The sequence below is a fragment of the Adiantum capillus-veneris genome, chromosome 13 (assembly GCF_014529385.1).
Source record: "Adiantum capillus-veneris isolate H3 chromosome 13, ASM1452938v2, whole genome shotgun sequence".
In the NCBI taxonomy this organism is placed as follows: domain Eukaryota; kingdom Viridiplantae; phylum Streptophyta; class Polypodiopsida; order Polypodiales; family Pteridaceae; genus Adiantum; species Adiantum capillus-veneris.
In genome coordinates this window covers 66,825,918-66,843,577 of record NC_140943.1, presented here as the reverse complement: position 1 = coordinate 66,843,577, position 17,660 = coordinate 66,825,918, and positions in this window count along the sequence as shown.

Sequence of the window (17,660 nt, the reverse complement as noted above, 5' to 3'; positions counted from 1 at the left end):
ACGTGTTAGTCCTTCTTCGTTTCTCCTCTTTTCGGGTAGCTTTCACATCAGTTGTGGTCAATCGCCATGGCTGACAACAACACAAATGTTTTCAAGATGTTTGTTGCTAAGGATAAATTGGATGGGGATAACTACCCAATGTGGGATTACATGATGACACAATTGTCAAATGGCCTTTGGAATCTTGTGCTAGACATTGATGTATGTCCTCCTTCTATGGATATAGTCCATGTTGAAGATGTTCAAGGTTTTTCTGGTATGTTGTTGCTGGAGTTGTTTTGCCTATGGTTGAGCACTCTTGTTGGGATGTTAGAGATGCGCAGGCTGTAGGATGTTAGAGATGCTCATGCATTTATTGCATTATCTGTGAAGCACACTATGACTCCTCATATTTGCTTAGTAAAAATAACAAAACAAGCTTGGGATATTCTGGCTGGTCTTTATGCAAGTCGCAATGAGGCTAAAATTGCATTGCTGCGCAAAGAGATGGTGTTGATTATGCAAGAGGAAGATGGCACGAAAACTTTTCTTGCTAGCATCAAGGAGATTAACATTTCTGCAGGGGAAGTCATTTCTGACAAATCATTTGTGCAGACTGTTCTCAATGCATTGCTAGATTCTTAACAGACTTTTGCTAGTACTTGGAGACTTATGACCCAAGGAAACCTACAAGCTGTCAAGTTTGCTGCATTATGCACATTGCTATTGGAAGAGTCGCTTTCAAGAAAGAATAGGGCTAAAGAACGTGCGTTTGAATAGGCTTTTGTTGTTGCTCAAAGAAAATGTGGTAAAAACAATGTAGCCACTTCTCCTGGTTCTTCGATGAGTAGCAAATCACCGGTTTCTAATGCTTCTATTGACAACACCTCGTCTAGGAATTCTGGTGAAAAAGGCAAGAAGAAGATGCATTGCCATTATTGCAAGGCTAATGATCACTTGATAAAGCAATGTCCTAAGTTGAAGGCAAATGAGGCCAAGAAGAAAGAGGCTGCATCCACTACAAGTGCAACTATTGTAGAATCTTCTATGAAGAAGATTGTGATACTGACGTAAATGTAGAGTGGGCATTTAGTGTGGAGTGTACTTATGATCCATTTGTCCATGATGCATGTATATCAATTACTACATATTCACATGTGTGGTACTTTGATAGTGGTGCTACAAAGCACATTACTTCACATCGTGCCTTGTTTACCTCTCTCGAGTCTATCCCTCATGGGAATACAGTCACTTGTGCCAACAATGCCTCTTATTCGATCAAGGGAGCTGAAAAGATTGTGTTAACTGCTACAAACGCACACTTGTTGATGCACTTTATGTACTACGGATAAAAAAGAACCTTTTATTTGTATTTGTACTTACAAGACTCTGTCTTGTTGTCAAATTTGTGGATGACAGATGTACAATTTTTCATAATAACTAATATCTAATTCTCCTTAAAAAAATTCTCATGTTAAACTGATCATTTAATATGGGGAAGTACTAGGGGAGAAAAAGCTAGAATATTGGTTAAGCTGGCAAACCGGCCACAGTAGGGATCCAAAGGAGGGAAAATAGGGATCCAAAGGGGGGGCCATCTGCAAAAGAGCAATGTGCAACAATGGGCTTCAAAGACCCTAAGGTTCAGCCCATTAAGACTTCCAAAGTGCTAAGGTTCCAAAATTCAAAGTTTGTGTCTGATGGTCAAGCTTAGGGTAAATTGGATGCTAGTGGGAAGACTCAAAAGTCTTCCCACATCCCTATCTTGGAGGGGGCGAGCCTGTCTTGTAGGGGATGAGAGAGAAACACACACACACACACACTCTAGCAAGCTCCCTAGCTCCCTTTACACAAAGGGAATAGGGGACACATGACAGCTCCCTAGGCCAGTTGCCCCCAAGATGCATTCAATTCCTATTGGATGGCCATAGAGGTGGACCAATGAGAATTAGGCTAGAGTACATTTAGTTTAATTCATTTTAAAACACTTGATAAAAGAATCAATAGAAATTAAGCTCTCTAGAAGACTATTGGACAGTCTCCCAAGGGGTCCAATGAGCATTCAACAGCCCAATGGCTTGCTTGATTCCTTTTGGCCAGGAGACTAAGGAGTCCAATGAGAGTTTAATTGCATTATGTAATTGCCTAGAGTTCAAACAGGCTCACATTGACGAAATGACGCAGCGCTACCAGCAAACTCAAGACAAGGTTCGAAATATGCAAGAAGCAATCAATCAATATTATACGGATGCCACAGAAGTAGAGGAATGGGTTACACATCAGCGACAAGAGCAAGAACAGAGGGAAGCTTCACAGGTGCAAGATGCATGGGAAGCCATGGAAGAGGCCCATGATTTCAAACTACATGAAAGGTTGCCCAAGACCAGCGTCCCCCGAGGAGAAGAAGCAGCAATCGGGGAAGAGGGCAGGGGAGCAGTGGCAGCAACCGGGGGAGAGGACAAGGGAGCAGGGGAAGGGAGCAATAACTACCTCTCTTTGTATACATCTTGACAAAAACAACACACACATGTCACAAGGCTATCACTTATGCTTCTTAATTATCATTGGCTAAGCTTTGCAGGGTCCAATGGGGTGCCAGCATGAGTAAAATGCAAGAGGGGTCGACCAAGAGGGAGAGGGGGATGATTTTGGCAAGACATAATCACACACACACTCACAAAATCTCATGTGTGAAGCAAAGAAGACTCTCTCTCCTTCTCAAGCTTTAATGGAAAGCCCATCATCTACTCCAAGCTTGTGAGACGGGAGGCCTACACCAACAACTCTTGGCTTTGTGATGCAAATCCAACCAAGAGCCAAGCTCCAATCCATGCTCATCTCCTCTACCATGCTAATTACTAAGCTATGCTAAGCTTTTATGAGTGATCATGTAAGGAGAAATACTTCTTTCTGGTAAAAATACTCCTTCTTCCTCTTAATCTACTCTCATACCCCGCTAGCTCTCACCATCTTCGAAGGTGTGTGAGGTCTTGGGTCTGAGACCGTGAGGGAATTGATGTTGTGTCTTTTAAGTGTGCGCATGGTGATTGAAGCTTCCATCTTCATTGCACCAACAAGTTATTGAAAAGTCACAAAGTATTGTATTGTAAAATGTCTCCCTTGATGGGGGAAACCTATAATACAAAGCCTTTTGGAGGGGGGACCGGCTCCATGTAAATCCGGTCCTCAATTGTTGTCAATAGCTTAATTTCTCTCTCTTTTGAAGTATTGTTCATGCCTATCTAACTAGGTGTTATGCTTTTTGTTGCTCTCTCCATCCAAGCACTCTTGCTATGCTCATTAGGAATGTATTCTAATGAAATGCTCACTATGTTTATGTTATTTTCTGCTACACACAAGGTACTAGGCCATTAAATGTTACACAATTGATGATCTCAATTTTGGTGATGAAATAGTTTTATATGGCATTTTGTGTCATGGGCTATATAACGTCACTTTGTATGACTTTACCAGTTTACTGAATTTGTAGAAATCTGATATAGTTCCTTCTTTGCCGCATCTTGTGAAGGCTATATTTTGGGTAAGATGCATCATTGGAAGTTTCGAAAGGATGGTTCAATAAGAGCTACACGCAGGTTGCAACTTGTGAATAGTGATGTTTGTGGGCCTATGCAAACTCCACCCTTAGGCAATTACCTATACTTCATGACTTTCATTGATGATTACTCTAGGCATGCTTTGGTGTATCTACTTAAAGCTACGTCTGAAGTGTTAATGTGCTTCAAGAAATTTCTGGCTATGGCTGAAAATGTTTCTAAGTGGACTATGGACATCCTCCATTCCAATCGAGGGTGGGAGTATATGTCTCATGAATTTAATGCATTTTTGGCTAATCGTGGGATAAAACACCAAGGTATAGTGCCGTATACACTTCAACAAAATGGTGTTGTTGAAAGAAAAACCAGGTCCCTTATGGAGATGGCACGATGCATGGTCAAGAGTTAAGCTTTGCCACATTCGTTTTGTCTTGAGGCTATCATGTGTGCTACTTATGTATTTAACACATGTCCTACCAAAGCCTTGAAATCTATGCCTCCTTATGTAGCATGGCATGATAAGAAGCCATCTATTGATCACATGCACATTTTTGGTTGTTTAGATTATACTTTGCTGCCACAAACGAAGTGCTAGAAATTGGATGATAAGGGTGTTAATGCATTTTTGTTGGTTACAATTTTGAAAGCAAAGGTTATAGGTTATACCATCCACAAACAAAATGTATCTTGGTTTCACGAGATGTTGTGTTTGTGGAAGATTCTATTCAGCCTTTGTTATCATGTACCAAAGACAATAATGTAAGCTCACATGATATTTTTGACACTTTGTTAGCTCTCTTCAATGGTGGAAACTTAAATGTAAATTGTGATGAGGCAAGTAGGGTCCCCTCAATTTTTTTTAAAATAAGAATCCTTTCAAAATATTTCAGCTGCATAAGTGAATGTAAGTATAAAAAACGAAAAGCCCCATGAAAATAAAAAGTCAAAAGACTTTTCATCTCCCATTAAAATGGAAAGTCAAAAGACTTTTCATTTCAATATAAAAGAAGTGGGCGAGTGCATTTCTTCTCCATTACCTTTGTTTAGCATTTCCTTCTCTTTAGAATTTCTTTGCACTGTATAAGCTTTGTACTCCATGAAGGGTTGTTGCACTCAACTCGTGATCGCATGTTGAGCTTGCATGGGTTTGGCATGCAAGAGACCAAGAGTTGAGGTGCTCAATGGGTCATCTACAACAAGAGATTGGACTTGCTCAACGTTTTCAAGGTGCACATGGGAGGTGATGGGCCTGGGATATGGAGGACGGCTCGGTGGGGGGGCCCTGGCTACCTTGGCCTGTGCTGCTTCAACGTGAGTTGCTTCCCCCTAATTTTTGGCCATGGGAAAGTTCATCCTTCCTTCTCCTTCATGTGGGACAACGATGGCCAATGATTGGAGTGGGACGCCCACAAGAGGACTCGACGATAGAGGCAACATTGGTGCATCAGTGGCATCTTGTGGGGTCGCCCATTTAGATTCAGATGGCCTTATTGGTGATTTGAGGAGTTGACTCTACAAGTGGTTTCTACTTGTTTGCAAGCGATGGTTTGTACTTGGTTTTGCGGCCTGGTCTAGGCTTCCAACGGCTTCTCATTTCATTTGTTCAATTGTATCTTCTGCCTCTTCCGAGGCATGTTAGGTGTCCGTGGTAGTAACAGTGGCATGGTAGCACCCCGGGTAACCGATGTTAGTGATGGGGACAATGGGCCCCACCCTTTCGGCAGTATTGGTGGGTTGTTGTACTGGTTTGTAGGCTACTGGGTTCTTGTTTACTTGTGGGGTTCTCATGTAGTGGGCATGTGCTCTCTATAAAAGCCTAGAACTTTGGGATATTCTAATAGTCATTTTGTAATGTCGTTGCGTGATGGAAGTATTGGTAGACCTGTGGATATCGTGGCTCAACAAGAGCAAATTCTTTGTAATTCTTTTTGGTGTTTAAGACATTACACTCACGTTTGTGAGTTAGTTTTGCACCCAAAAAAAAAAGGAATTTCCTTGCATTATGTAGGTACAGTTTCCTACTGCTATGTAAAGTCGTGAAATCGTAAAGTAGGACTCCGCTATGTAGGATTTGTGTAATCCCACCATTTGTAGATGGGATTACACTAAATCGAGGTTTTTTTGAATTTTTTGAAATCTTTTAATTTTTGACCTTTTGATTTTTTTGAAGCCATTAGATATACCTTTTAATTGTTAAATGTACAACCTATAGGAGATTCTAAAAATGTTACGGATGAGCCTATTACCGATGCAGATGTACATGATGTACTTGATGTGGAAAGGGATGAGAATGAGGAGGCTAGAGGTGTACCAAAATGGTTGGTGTATACTTTGTGTGACAATAAATTGGATGCACCTATGTCTAGTCGTACTCGTTTAGGTTCTCGCCATATATCTTATGCATCAGATTGTTATGCCTTGGCTGTTTCTAGTTTATGTGAAGAGGAGGAACCTCTTTCTTTTGATGAAGCACATAATTCAAAAAATTGGATGGCGGCCATACACTCGTAATATGATGCACTTATAGAAAATGACACATGGACTTTATGTGATTTGCCTCGTGACAAAAAGGCCATTGGTACAAAGTGGGTTAACAAGTTGAAACGTAAGCCGAATGGTGAGATTGATCGCTACAAGGCTAGACTTGTTGCAAAAGGTTGTGAACAAAAAAAATGCATTGATTATGAAGAGACTTTTGCTCCACTTGTCGTATGACTATAGTGTGCATTGGCAGCTCATTTTGGATATGATGTACATCAACATTGTTACAGCTTTCTTGAATGGTGATATATTTTAGGAATATGTAATGCAGCCTCACAGTCTTGTCAAGAAAGGGCAAGAAGATAAAGTGTGCAAATGTAAGAAAGAAAGCTTTGTATGGGTTGAAGCAGTCCCCTTGTGCTTGGTATAAGAAACCTGACACTCATTTGGTTAAACAAGGCTTTCGTAACAATCCAACTAAAAGCACTTTGTATGTTGGGATTAACAACTCTAGCTTGATGTGAGGAGTCTTATTCCAATGTGTTCAAGCGTGAGGGTGATGTATTTCTCATCATTGTTCTATATGTAGATGATTTTCTTATTTTACTGGTCCGAATAATGCTAGTTGGTCATCTAAAGAGTAGCTCCATTCATTTGATCCATTTACCTTTCCTTAGTTTTCTATCCATTAGAAGGTATAGATCATACACTGTGTAACATTTCTCAATGTCATATAAAATCCAAGTTGGTTTGTCAAAATTTTTGGTAAAACTTTTAACACAAAGAAGAATTATTGTTCAAGAGCTATCATGACACTCAAAAAGGATTTGGACAAATGTCAATCTCCATCGGTACAAATACTCTCCCCTTGTGGAGTAAGTACCCCCATCATGTTGCCATGTATATGGTAGTGATGTGTATGAACACACTTCGGACCATTGGGAGGGAAAAGAGGATTTTTTTCCCATGCTTTGTGTATACGCCCATCACTCTAGGTATATCTAGTCTTGTATTTTCACACTTTGTAATACACTTTTTGTTGTGTGCCTTGAGCTTCTTCTCCATCTCCAAGCCGTGTCTGCATTCTTGCATCCTTAACTCCAACAATTGGTATCAGAGTAGGATGCTTCCCCATGTGCATAGTTGCCAGCACCCGTCTGCTCAATTTCTCCAAATCTGGTAAGCTTTGGTGAACGTTAACAAGCCGATAAATACTATGGAAAACTTGTAGAGCTTGGCATGCTCAGAATTTTGATTTGAGATTGTTTCAAGCTCTGTTTCCACTACTATAGGTACTATGTAGGCAATTTCTTCCTTTTGTGTGAAATTTCATCCATTGAAAATTTTTGCATAACAAGTTTTTGATAGTCTATTCTAATTTGTGATATATACCACAAATATTTTCCCTTTAGTTTTTACTCAATTTGGGCATTTTCTACATCACGTTCAGTCTTTCACTATGGCTGAGAGTAATGAGTTTTCAAGATTTGTCTAGTGATGACAAACTGGATGGAGACAACTATCCATTGTAGGCATACATGATGCAACATGTGTTACCATATACATGTCGTAGTGATGAGTAATGAGTAATGACAAGATTTGTCTAGTGATGACAAACTGGATGGAGACAACTATCCATTGTGGGCATACATGATGCAACATGTGTTACCATATACATGTGGTAGTGATGTGTGTGAACACACTAGGACCGTCGGGGTATTTTTTCCCTCTTTAGGAGGTTTTTTCCCCCGTGCATTGTATATACGCCCATCATTGTAGGGCTATCTATCTTTCCATTGCACACCAAGTAACATACTCTCTATTGTGTGCCTTGAGCTTCCTTCGTCTTCTCCAAGCTGTGTCTTTTTCTCTGCAACCCTAATTCCAACAATTGATATCAGAGCAGGTTACGTCCTCCCAAGCTTAGTTACCACCTGCTCCAGCACACGCCTGCTCACTTTCTCCGATTACAGTGAGGTTTGGCGAGCGTTTGTAGGTTGAAAAATATTTCAAGATAGCTTGAAGAGCTTGGTCTACTCAGATTTCTAATTCGGGCTCATTTTGGCCTCCGTTTCCACTGCACGCAGGTTTGCACAGGCAATTTCGTCATTTTGTGCAGAATTTATGTTAGTGCCGTTTTCTGCATAACATGTGCCTTATAGTCTTCTACGGTTTGTGCTATATAGCACATTTTGTTCCCGATCCTTTTCTCCTATTTTCGGGCAGTTTTCACATCAGGTGCAACATTTACCACGGCTGACAACAACACAGATGTCTTCAAGATGTTTGCTGCTGAGGAAAGGTTGGATGGGGACAATTACCCTATGTTGGCTTATATGATGCAACACGTTCTTGTGTCAAAGGGCGTCTGGAATATTGTGCGGGGCATTGATGTACGTCCTGGTTCTGAGGATGTAGGCGATGTTGAGGATGTTGCAGGTCTTGCTGCAAGGATTGCTGCTATTAGAGTTGTTTTGCCTATGGCAGAACAAGCTCATTGGGATGTAAAGGATGCGCGGGCTCATGCATTGATTGCGTTGTCTGTGAAGCGCACCATTGTTCCTCACATCCGCTCAGCAAAATATGCAAAACAGGCTTGGGATATTTTGGTTGGTCTTTATGCAAGTTGCAATGAGGCTAAAATTGCTTTGCTGCGTAAAGAGCTAGAGTCGACGATTATGCATGAGGAAGATGATATGGACACTTTCCTTGCTAGTGTCAAGGGTATCAATGAGAAACTTATTTCTGCAGGTGAAGTCATGTCAGACAGTTCCCTTGTGCAGACTATTCTTGATGCCTTACCAGATTCTTACCAGATTTTTGCTAGTACTTGGAGACTTATGACCCAAGGAAATCCAAAAGTTGTCAAGTTTGATGCATTATGCACATTGCTGTTGCAAGAGTCACTTTCCAGAAAAAAATGAATAGACAGCGTGCAGTTGAACAGGCTTTTATTGCTTCTCAAAGAAAGGGTGGTAACAACAATGCAGCCACTTCTTATGGTTTCGCTGCGAGTGGCAAAACTTCTGTTCCCAATGATTCTGTTGGTAGCACATCGTCTGGCAATTCTGATGATCATGGCAAAAAGAAGATACGTTGGCATTATTGTAAAGCTAATGATCACTTGATCAAGGAGTGTCCTAAGTTAAAGGCCAAAGAGGCTAAGAAGAAAGAGGGTGGTTCTAATGCAATTGGTGGTTCCACTACAAATGCAGCCATTTATGAGTCTTCTGTAAAAGGAGACTGTAATGCTGATGTTGATGCAAAATGGGCTTCTAGTGTAGAGTGCACTTATAATCCTGTTGTCCATGATGCATGCATGTTAGTTGCTACAGATTCACATGTGTGGTATTTCAACAGTGGTGCTCCAAAGCACATTACCTCACATCGTGAATTGTTCACCTCTCGAGTCTGTCCCTCATGGGAATTCAATCACTTGTGCCAACAATGCCTCTTATCCGGTTCAGGGATTTGGAAAGATTGTGCTTATTGTTGCTAATGGCCGTTCTTTCCACTTGTTGATGCACTTTATGTAGCTGGGATCAAGAAGAATCTATTGTCTATATCTGCACTTGCTAGACTTGGGCCTATAGTCAAATATGTGGATGACAGATGTACAGTTCATGATCTCAGTTTTGGTGATGAAATCGTCGCATCTGGGCTTTTGTGCCGTGGGATGTATAAGCTCACTTTGTAGGACAAGTGTGGACAAAATTTTGCAAATGCAATTGCAGATTCAAGGACTATTTCAGATGCAAAGCTTTGGCATGCACGTTTTGGTCATCTCAATTTTGCTAATTTGCTGCGTTTGCAGAAATCTGATATGGTTGCTTCTTTGCGGCCTCTTGAAGCACCTGTCAAACATAATTGTGAAGGCTGTATGTTGGGTAAGATGCAGCGTTCTAAGTTTCCAAAGGATGGTTCAATTTGGGCCACATGCAGGTTGCAGCTTGTGCATAGTGATGTTTGTGGGTCCATGCAAACTCCGTCCTTGGGCAATTACATTTACTTCGTGACTTTCTTTGATGATTACTCCAGGCATGCATGGGTATTTCCGCTTAAAGCGAAGTCCGAAGTTTTTATGTGCTTCAAACAATTTCTGGCTATGGCTGAAAATGTCTCGAAATGTACTATGGGCACCCTCCGTTCCGATTGAGGGGGGGAGTATATGTCTCATGAATTCAAAGCATTTCAGGCTAGTTGTGGGATAAAACACCAATGTACAGTGCCTTATACACCTCAGCAAAATGGTGTTGCTGAGAGGAAAAACAAGTCACTTACAAAAATGGCACGATGTATGGTCAAAAGTCAAGCTTTGCCGCATTCTTTTTGGCTTGAGGCCATCATGTGTGCCACTTATGTACTAAACAAGTGTCCTACGAAAGCTTTGCAGTCTATTACTCCATATGAAGCATGGCGTGATAGAAAGCCTTCTATTGAGCACATGCGTGTTTTTGGCTGTTTTGCATATGCTTCTGGTGCCACAAACACAACGTAGAAAATTGGATGATAAGGCTGTCAAATGTATTTTTGTTGGTTATAGTTGTTAGGAAATATGACGTAGCTAAATAGATGATTGAGTAGATTACTTAATGGAGAGAGACAGATTTATATACACGAGATTATAGAGTAGAGAGAGAGAGAGAGAGAGTACACACGATATACGTGGTTCACCCAATGTGGGCTACGTCCACGGGAAAGCAGCCACTCAATGGCTTTAGTACTTCAAAACAAGAAGTAGTTTACAAAGGGATTATACCCTTAATGGAGCTCCCGCCTTGCTTCACTCTCACCACCTCACACTCACCTTGTTGCATCAACTTCACACTATGAAATGTGTGTAGAAATGGCCTCCTTTTATAGGCCAAAAGGGTTGCCCTCTCTTATGAGAGACAGCCATGTGTAGCCGCCCTTGTGCGAATAAGTCCAAATCGGACCCTCCAATCCGCCCATGTGTGGCCGCCCTTGAGAAGACAAGTCCGCTTTTGAATTCGGCCACCGGCCATTGAATTCGGCCACCGGCCATTGACTTCCGACCACCAGCCACCGGCCAACCGATCGGTTGTTTTTCGACCACTTTCCGGCCACCTTCCGGCCATAATATTCCGGCGAAAAAAAAAAGTCTCGGGGGCCTCCACCCCCGAGGCCTTTAAAGTTGCCCCTGATTTTTGTCCGTGAAAATTTTGGTTTCCGGTGAGTGATTTTCCTTCACGCACGATGGCTTCTCCTCATAATGGGGGCCTTACAAATGTGCGCTTTTACCACAGAAAATTACAAGGGTAAATCAGGCTCCATACTTAACAATCTCCCACTTGGAGACTGATCTCCAAACCAAACCTGTGACTGCTTTCCATTCTGGCTTCTTATCCTTGAATGCCGATTGAAGATGAGCAAAAGCTCAACTTCTCCTTGTTGACCACCTTTGTAAACATGTTTGCAGGATTTTCACTTGTATGCACCTTTCCTAGCTTTAGCTGTCCCTCTTCCAAAAGAGTGCGTATGAAGTGATATCTCACCTCAATGTGCTTTGTCCTTGAATGAAAGGCTGAGTTCTTCGCAAGATGGATAGCGCTTTGGCTATCACTGTACAAGACACAATTGTCTTGTTTGAATCCAAGCTCTTCTAAGAATCTGTGAAGCCACAGAATTTCTTTCTCTGCTTCCGTGGTAGAAAGTGAAACCACTTTCTGCAGCTTTGAAGCCCAGCTTACTGCTGTGCCTCCAACCGTGAACACATAGCCAGTAGTGCTCCTTCGAGTATCTTTGTCACCTGCCATATCTGCATCAGCATATCCTTCTAGAAAAATATCAGTTCCTCCAAAATACAAAGCATTTGTTGTTGTCCCTTTTAGATACCTAAGTATCCACTTCACAGCTTGCCAATGCTCTTTACCTGGGTTGTCCATGAACCTACTCACAACTCCCACTGCATGTGCAATGTCTGGCCTTGTCCAGACCATAGCATACATTAGAGAACCTACCGCTGCAACATATGGAACTTTAGACATATAGGCTATCTCCTCTTGTGTCTTTGGACACATATCCTTCGTTAGTTTATAATGACCAGCCAAAGGTGTAGAAATTGGTTTTGCATTTTGCATTGCAAACCTTTCTGGTAGCTTCTTGATGTAATCTTCTTGAGATAGCTTTATTGTCTTCTTTGTCCTGTCCCTTGATATTTTCATACCAAGTATCCTCTTTGCAGCACCTAAATCTTTCATTGAAAAAGATTTGGACAGCTCCTCTTTTAGGTCTTTGATGTCCTGCATGTTAGCACTTGCAATCAACATGTCATCAACATACAACATTAGGATGATGAATTTCCCATCTCCCAAATTCTTCGTGTAGACGCAGTGATCCGAGTTGCATCTTGTGAATCCATGATCCAACATCCATCGATCAAATTCAAGTACCATTGTCTTGATGCTTGCTTTAAACCATACAAGCTCTTCTTTAATCTGCAAACCATTTTCTCCTTACCTTTTACTTCATACCCCTTTGGTTGAAGCATGTAGATTTCCTCCTCTAAGTCACCATGAGGGAATGCCGTATTTACATCCATTTGCTCGAGATGTAGATCATGAGCAGCCACAAGGCTTAAGACAAGCCTAATTGAGTTCATTTTTACAACAGGAGAAAATATTTCATTGAAGTCAATACCTTTCTTTTGAGAAAACCCTTTTACCACAAGCTTAGACTTGTACCTTTTCTTCCCACCTTCTTCTTCCTTTAGCTTGTACACCCATTTGTTTTGAAGTGCCCGCTTACCTTTAGGCAACTCAACCAACTCCCATGTTTGGTTGCGATGTAGTGAGTCCATCTCCACTTGCATGCTCTTCGTCCATTCTTCTTTGGATTCATGTTGCATAGCTTCTTCATATGATTCCGGCTCTCCAGAATCTGAGATCAAGAGATGGTTGAAGGAAGGAACAAACCTTTCTGGAGGTCTACTTGCTCTTGTAGATCTTCGGGGAATAGGTTGAGGCTCCTCATTTGGTTGACGTTGTTGCACATTGTCACCGTTTGCAGTCCTTGAGTCTTCACCGTCCTCAAGCTCCATGTACTCATCACCTGTTTCTTTTGTTTGTTTTCTTTCCAAGTAATCTTTGTACATATTTTGTTCGTTAAAAATTACATCCCTACTCCTTAAGATTTTACCATCTTCAGGATTCCATAGGCGATACCCAAAGTCTCCTTCTCCATAGCCAATGAAGAAACACTTTTTGGACTTTGCATCTAGCTTTGATCTTAGGCTTCTATCTATGTGCATGAAAGCCTCACACCCAAACACTTTGAGAAATGCATAATTCACCGGTTTACCTATCCATGCCTCTTCTGGAACTCCCCCATCCAATGCCGTAGAGGGTGACCGATTGATTAAGTACACAGACGTACTTATAGCTTCCGCCTAAAGCTCAAGCGGTAGGCCTGCATGTAACCGCATGCTTCGTGCTCGTTCCATGATTGTCCTGTTCATCCTTTCCAAAATCCCATTTTGTTGAGGTGTCCTTGGGGTTGTCCTTTGCCTCCGAATGCCATTTCTAGCACAAAAGCTTTCAAAAGCTTGGCTGCAATATTCGCCTCCATTGTCGAATCTGAGGCATTTAACCTTGGTACCTGTTTCATTCTCCACAAAGGCTTTCCACCTTTGAAATATGGAAAATACATCAGATTTATTCTTCATGACATAAACCCATGTTTTTCTAGTCGCATCGTCTATGAATGTTACATAGTGATGGTGTACTTGCAGGACCCCAAACATCAGAATGAACCAACTCAAGTTTTTTATTTTTTCTTTCATTTCCTGATTTCTGAAATTTTACCCTCTTTTGTTTACCATAAACACAATCTTCACAGAACTCTAAGTCCACTTCTTTCAAACCTGGTAGAAGCTTCTTTGTTTGAAGGATTTGCATTCCTTTGGCACTCATATGCCCAAGTCGGTAGTGCCACACCGCACTGTCAACTTCTGTAGTTGCTGCACAAGCTGAAGGTTGCGTGCTAACAGTACACAAGTAAAGTGTACCGACTTTTTCACCCTTGGCAACCACCAAAGATCCCTTTGAGATCTTCCACCGTTTGTTTCCGAATGCAATGTTGTGACCTTCATCGTCCAATTGTCGTGTAGAGATCAAATTTTTGCGAAGAGAAGGAACATGCCTAACATCTTTAAGCTTCCATTCATTTCCGTTAGCAGTTTTGATAGAAACTGTACCTTTGCCGACAATCTCACAAGCTTCATCATCTCCCAAGTATACATACCCAAAATTACCTTTGGTGTAGTCTTGGAAATGTTGCTTGTGTGGTGTCGCATGGAATGAAGCCCCGGAATATACTATCCAGGAATTAAACACATTGTCTAATGAGAGAATTAGAGCATCTTGCTCTACTTTACCTGCCACATTGGCCTCCGATGTTGGCTTGTTGTCTTGAGACTCTGTCTCCTTCTTCTTCTTGGACGAGCAATCCTTCTTGACGTGGCCCTTCTTGCCGCAGTTCCAACATTCAAGAACTGACTTTGTGCGTGACTTGCTCCGCCTTGAGCGATCACGACCCTTTTGGTTTTTGAACCTCTCCTTAAGCCTTCCTCTTGTTTCCACTGATAGTGCAGCACTTGATGATTCTCCTATGCTTCTCCTTCGCATTTCCTTGCTTAGGAGAACACCCACAACATCATCAAACTTAAGAGTATTTGTGCCAGAGATAGAATTAGTTACAGCCATCACAAGGCTGTCCCAACTATCCGGTAGAGATGATAGTATAAGGAGAGCTCGCACTTCGTCATCGAAATTGATTTTCACTGATCGAAGTTGACTTATGTTTGTGTTAAAGTCATTTAGGTGTTCTGCAACTGAACCATTCTCTGCCATCTTTAGATTGAACAAGCGCTTCATAAGAAATACCTTATTGGATGCCGATGGTTTCTCATAAAAGTCGTCAAGTGACTTCATCAAGTCCTCCGTGGTCTTCATCTCCAAAACATTGAAGGCCACCGTTGACGCCAAGCTTAACCGGATTGTTCCGAGTGCCTTTCGATCAAGGACAATCCATGCTTCATCTGCCATTGTTGCGGGCTTCTTTGCAAGACCGCCTAGTGGCAAATAGAGGTCCTTCTGGTAGAGATAGTCTTCAATCTGCATCTTCCAATGTTGGTAGTTTTTGCCGTTGAACTTCTCAATCTTGAGCTTCCCTTCCTCCGCCATAACTCCCACTCAATTCAAGGAATCCTTTCCTTGAGATAATTTAGCTACGAGCAAACCTTGCTCTGATACCAGTTGTTAGGAAATAAGACGTAGCTAAATAGATGATTGAGTAGATTACTTAATGGAGAGAGACAGATTTATATACACGAGATTATAGAGTAGAGAGAGAGAGAGAGAGAGTACACACGATATACGTGGTTCACCCAATGTGGGCTACGTCCACGAGAAAGCAGCCACTCAATGGCTTTAGTACTTCAAAACAAGAAGTAGTTTACAAAGGGATTATACCCTTAATGGAGCTCCCGCCTTGCTTCACTCTCACCACCTCACACTCACCTTGTTGCATCAACTTCACACTATGAAATGTGTGTAGAAATGGCCTCCTTTTATAGGCCAAAAGGGCTGCCCTCTCTTATGAGAGACAGCCATGTGTAGCCGCCCTTGTGCGAATAAGTCCAAATCGGACCCTCCAATCCGCCCATGTGTGGCCGCCCTTGAGAAGACAAGTCCGCTTTTGAATTCGGCCACCGGCCATTGACTTCCGATCACCGGCCACCGGCCAACCGATCGGTTGTTTTTCGACCACTTTCTGGCCACCGTCCGGCCATAATATTCCGGCGAAAAAGAATATTCCGGCGAAAAAAAAAAGTCTCGGGGGCCTCCGCCCCCGAGGCCTTTAAAGTTGCCCCTGATTCTTGTCCGTGAAAATTTTGGTTTCCGGTGAGTGATTTTCCTTCACGCACGATGGCTTCTCCTCATAATGGGGGCCTTACAAATGTGCGCTTTTACCACAGAAAATTACAAGGGTAAATCAGGCTCCATACTTAACAATAGTGCTGAAAGCAAAGGTTACATGTTGTATCATCCACAAACAAAACGTATTCTGGTTTCACGAGATGTAGTGTTTGTGGAAGATTCTGTTCAGCCCTTGCTGTCATGTACTAGAGACAATAATGTAAGCTCACAGGACATTTATGACACTTTGTTGCCTCTTTTCAGTGGTGGAAATACGAATGTAAGTTCCAATGAGGTAAATGTACAACCTACGGGGGTTTCTGAAATTGTTACAGATCGGCCTATTACTGATGTAGATGTACATGATGTACTTGATGAGGAAAGGGCTGAAAATGAGCAAGCTAGAGGTATGACAAAATGGCTAGTGCACACTTTGCGTGTGACAGTAAATTGGATGCACCTTTGTCTAGTCGTACTTGTTCAGGCTCTCGCCATGCATCTTATGCATCAGATTGTTATGCTTTGGCTGTGTCTAGCTTACATGATGTTGAGGAGCCTATGTCTTTTGATGAAGCACAGAATTCAAAAAATTGGATGGCTGCCATGCAATCAGAATATAATGCACTTATAGAAAATGACACATGGACTTTATGTGATTTTCCTCCTGGCAAAAAGGCCATTGGTACGAATTGGGTTTACAAGTTGAAATGCAAGCCGGATGGTGAGATTGATGGCCATAAGGCTCGACTTGTTGCAAAGGGTTATGCACAGCAAAAAGGCATAGATTATGAAGAGACCTTTGCTCCCACTTGTCGTATGACTACTGTGCATTTTCTATGTGCATTGGCATCTCATTTTGGTTGGGATGTACATCAATGAGACACTAGTACAGCTTTCTTGAATGGTGACATATTTGAGGAAGTTTATGTAACACAGCCTCGCGGTTTTGTCAAGAAAGGACAAGAGGACAAAGTGTGCAAATGTAACAAGGCTTTGTATGGGTTGAAGCAATCTCCTCGTGCTTGGTATGAGAAAGTTGACACTCATTTGGTCAAACAAGGCTTTTGTAACAGTCCAACAGAAAGCACATTGTATGTAAAGCGTGAGGGTGATATACTTCTCATTGTGGTTCTTTATTTAGATGACTTGTTGATCACTGGACCAAATGAGAGACATATTGTTGAATTTAAGGCTGATTTGAATGCTACTTTCAAGATGAAAGATTTAGGGTTGTTGCATCATTATTTGGGCATACAGTTAAAGCAGTGTCATGGTGGTATTGCCTTGTGTCAGAAAAGTTACATAGAGACATTGCTATGTAAGTTTGGACTTGAGGGTTTCAAACCTATTGCCACTCCCATGGAAACTGGTGATCCTGCTGATGTCACTCTTTACCAAATTGCTGTTGGTTGCCTCATTTATCTATACAACACGAGGCCAGATATTCAGTTTGCTGTCTCAAAGGTCAGCAGATTTATGCATAGCCTAGGGTCTAAGCATTGGCAGGCTGTCAAGAGGATTTTTCGCTACCTTAGTGGCACTTTACATCTTGGTTTGTTTTATCCCAAGGGGGGATCATTGCCGCCAAATTTACATGCTTTTTCAGACTCAGATTAGGCTGGTTGTTTTGACACACGAGTGTCTACAAGTGGTTTTTGTTTCATGCTTGGCAGTTCATGTATATCATGGTTGAGCAAGAAGTAAC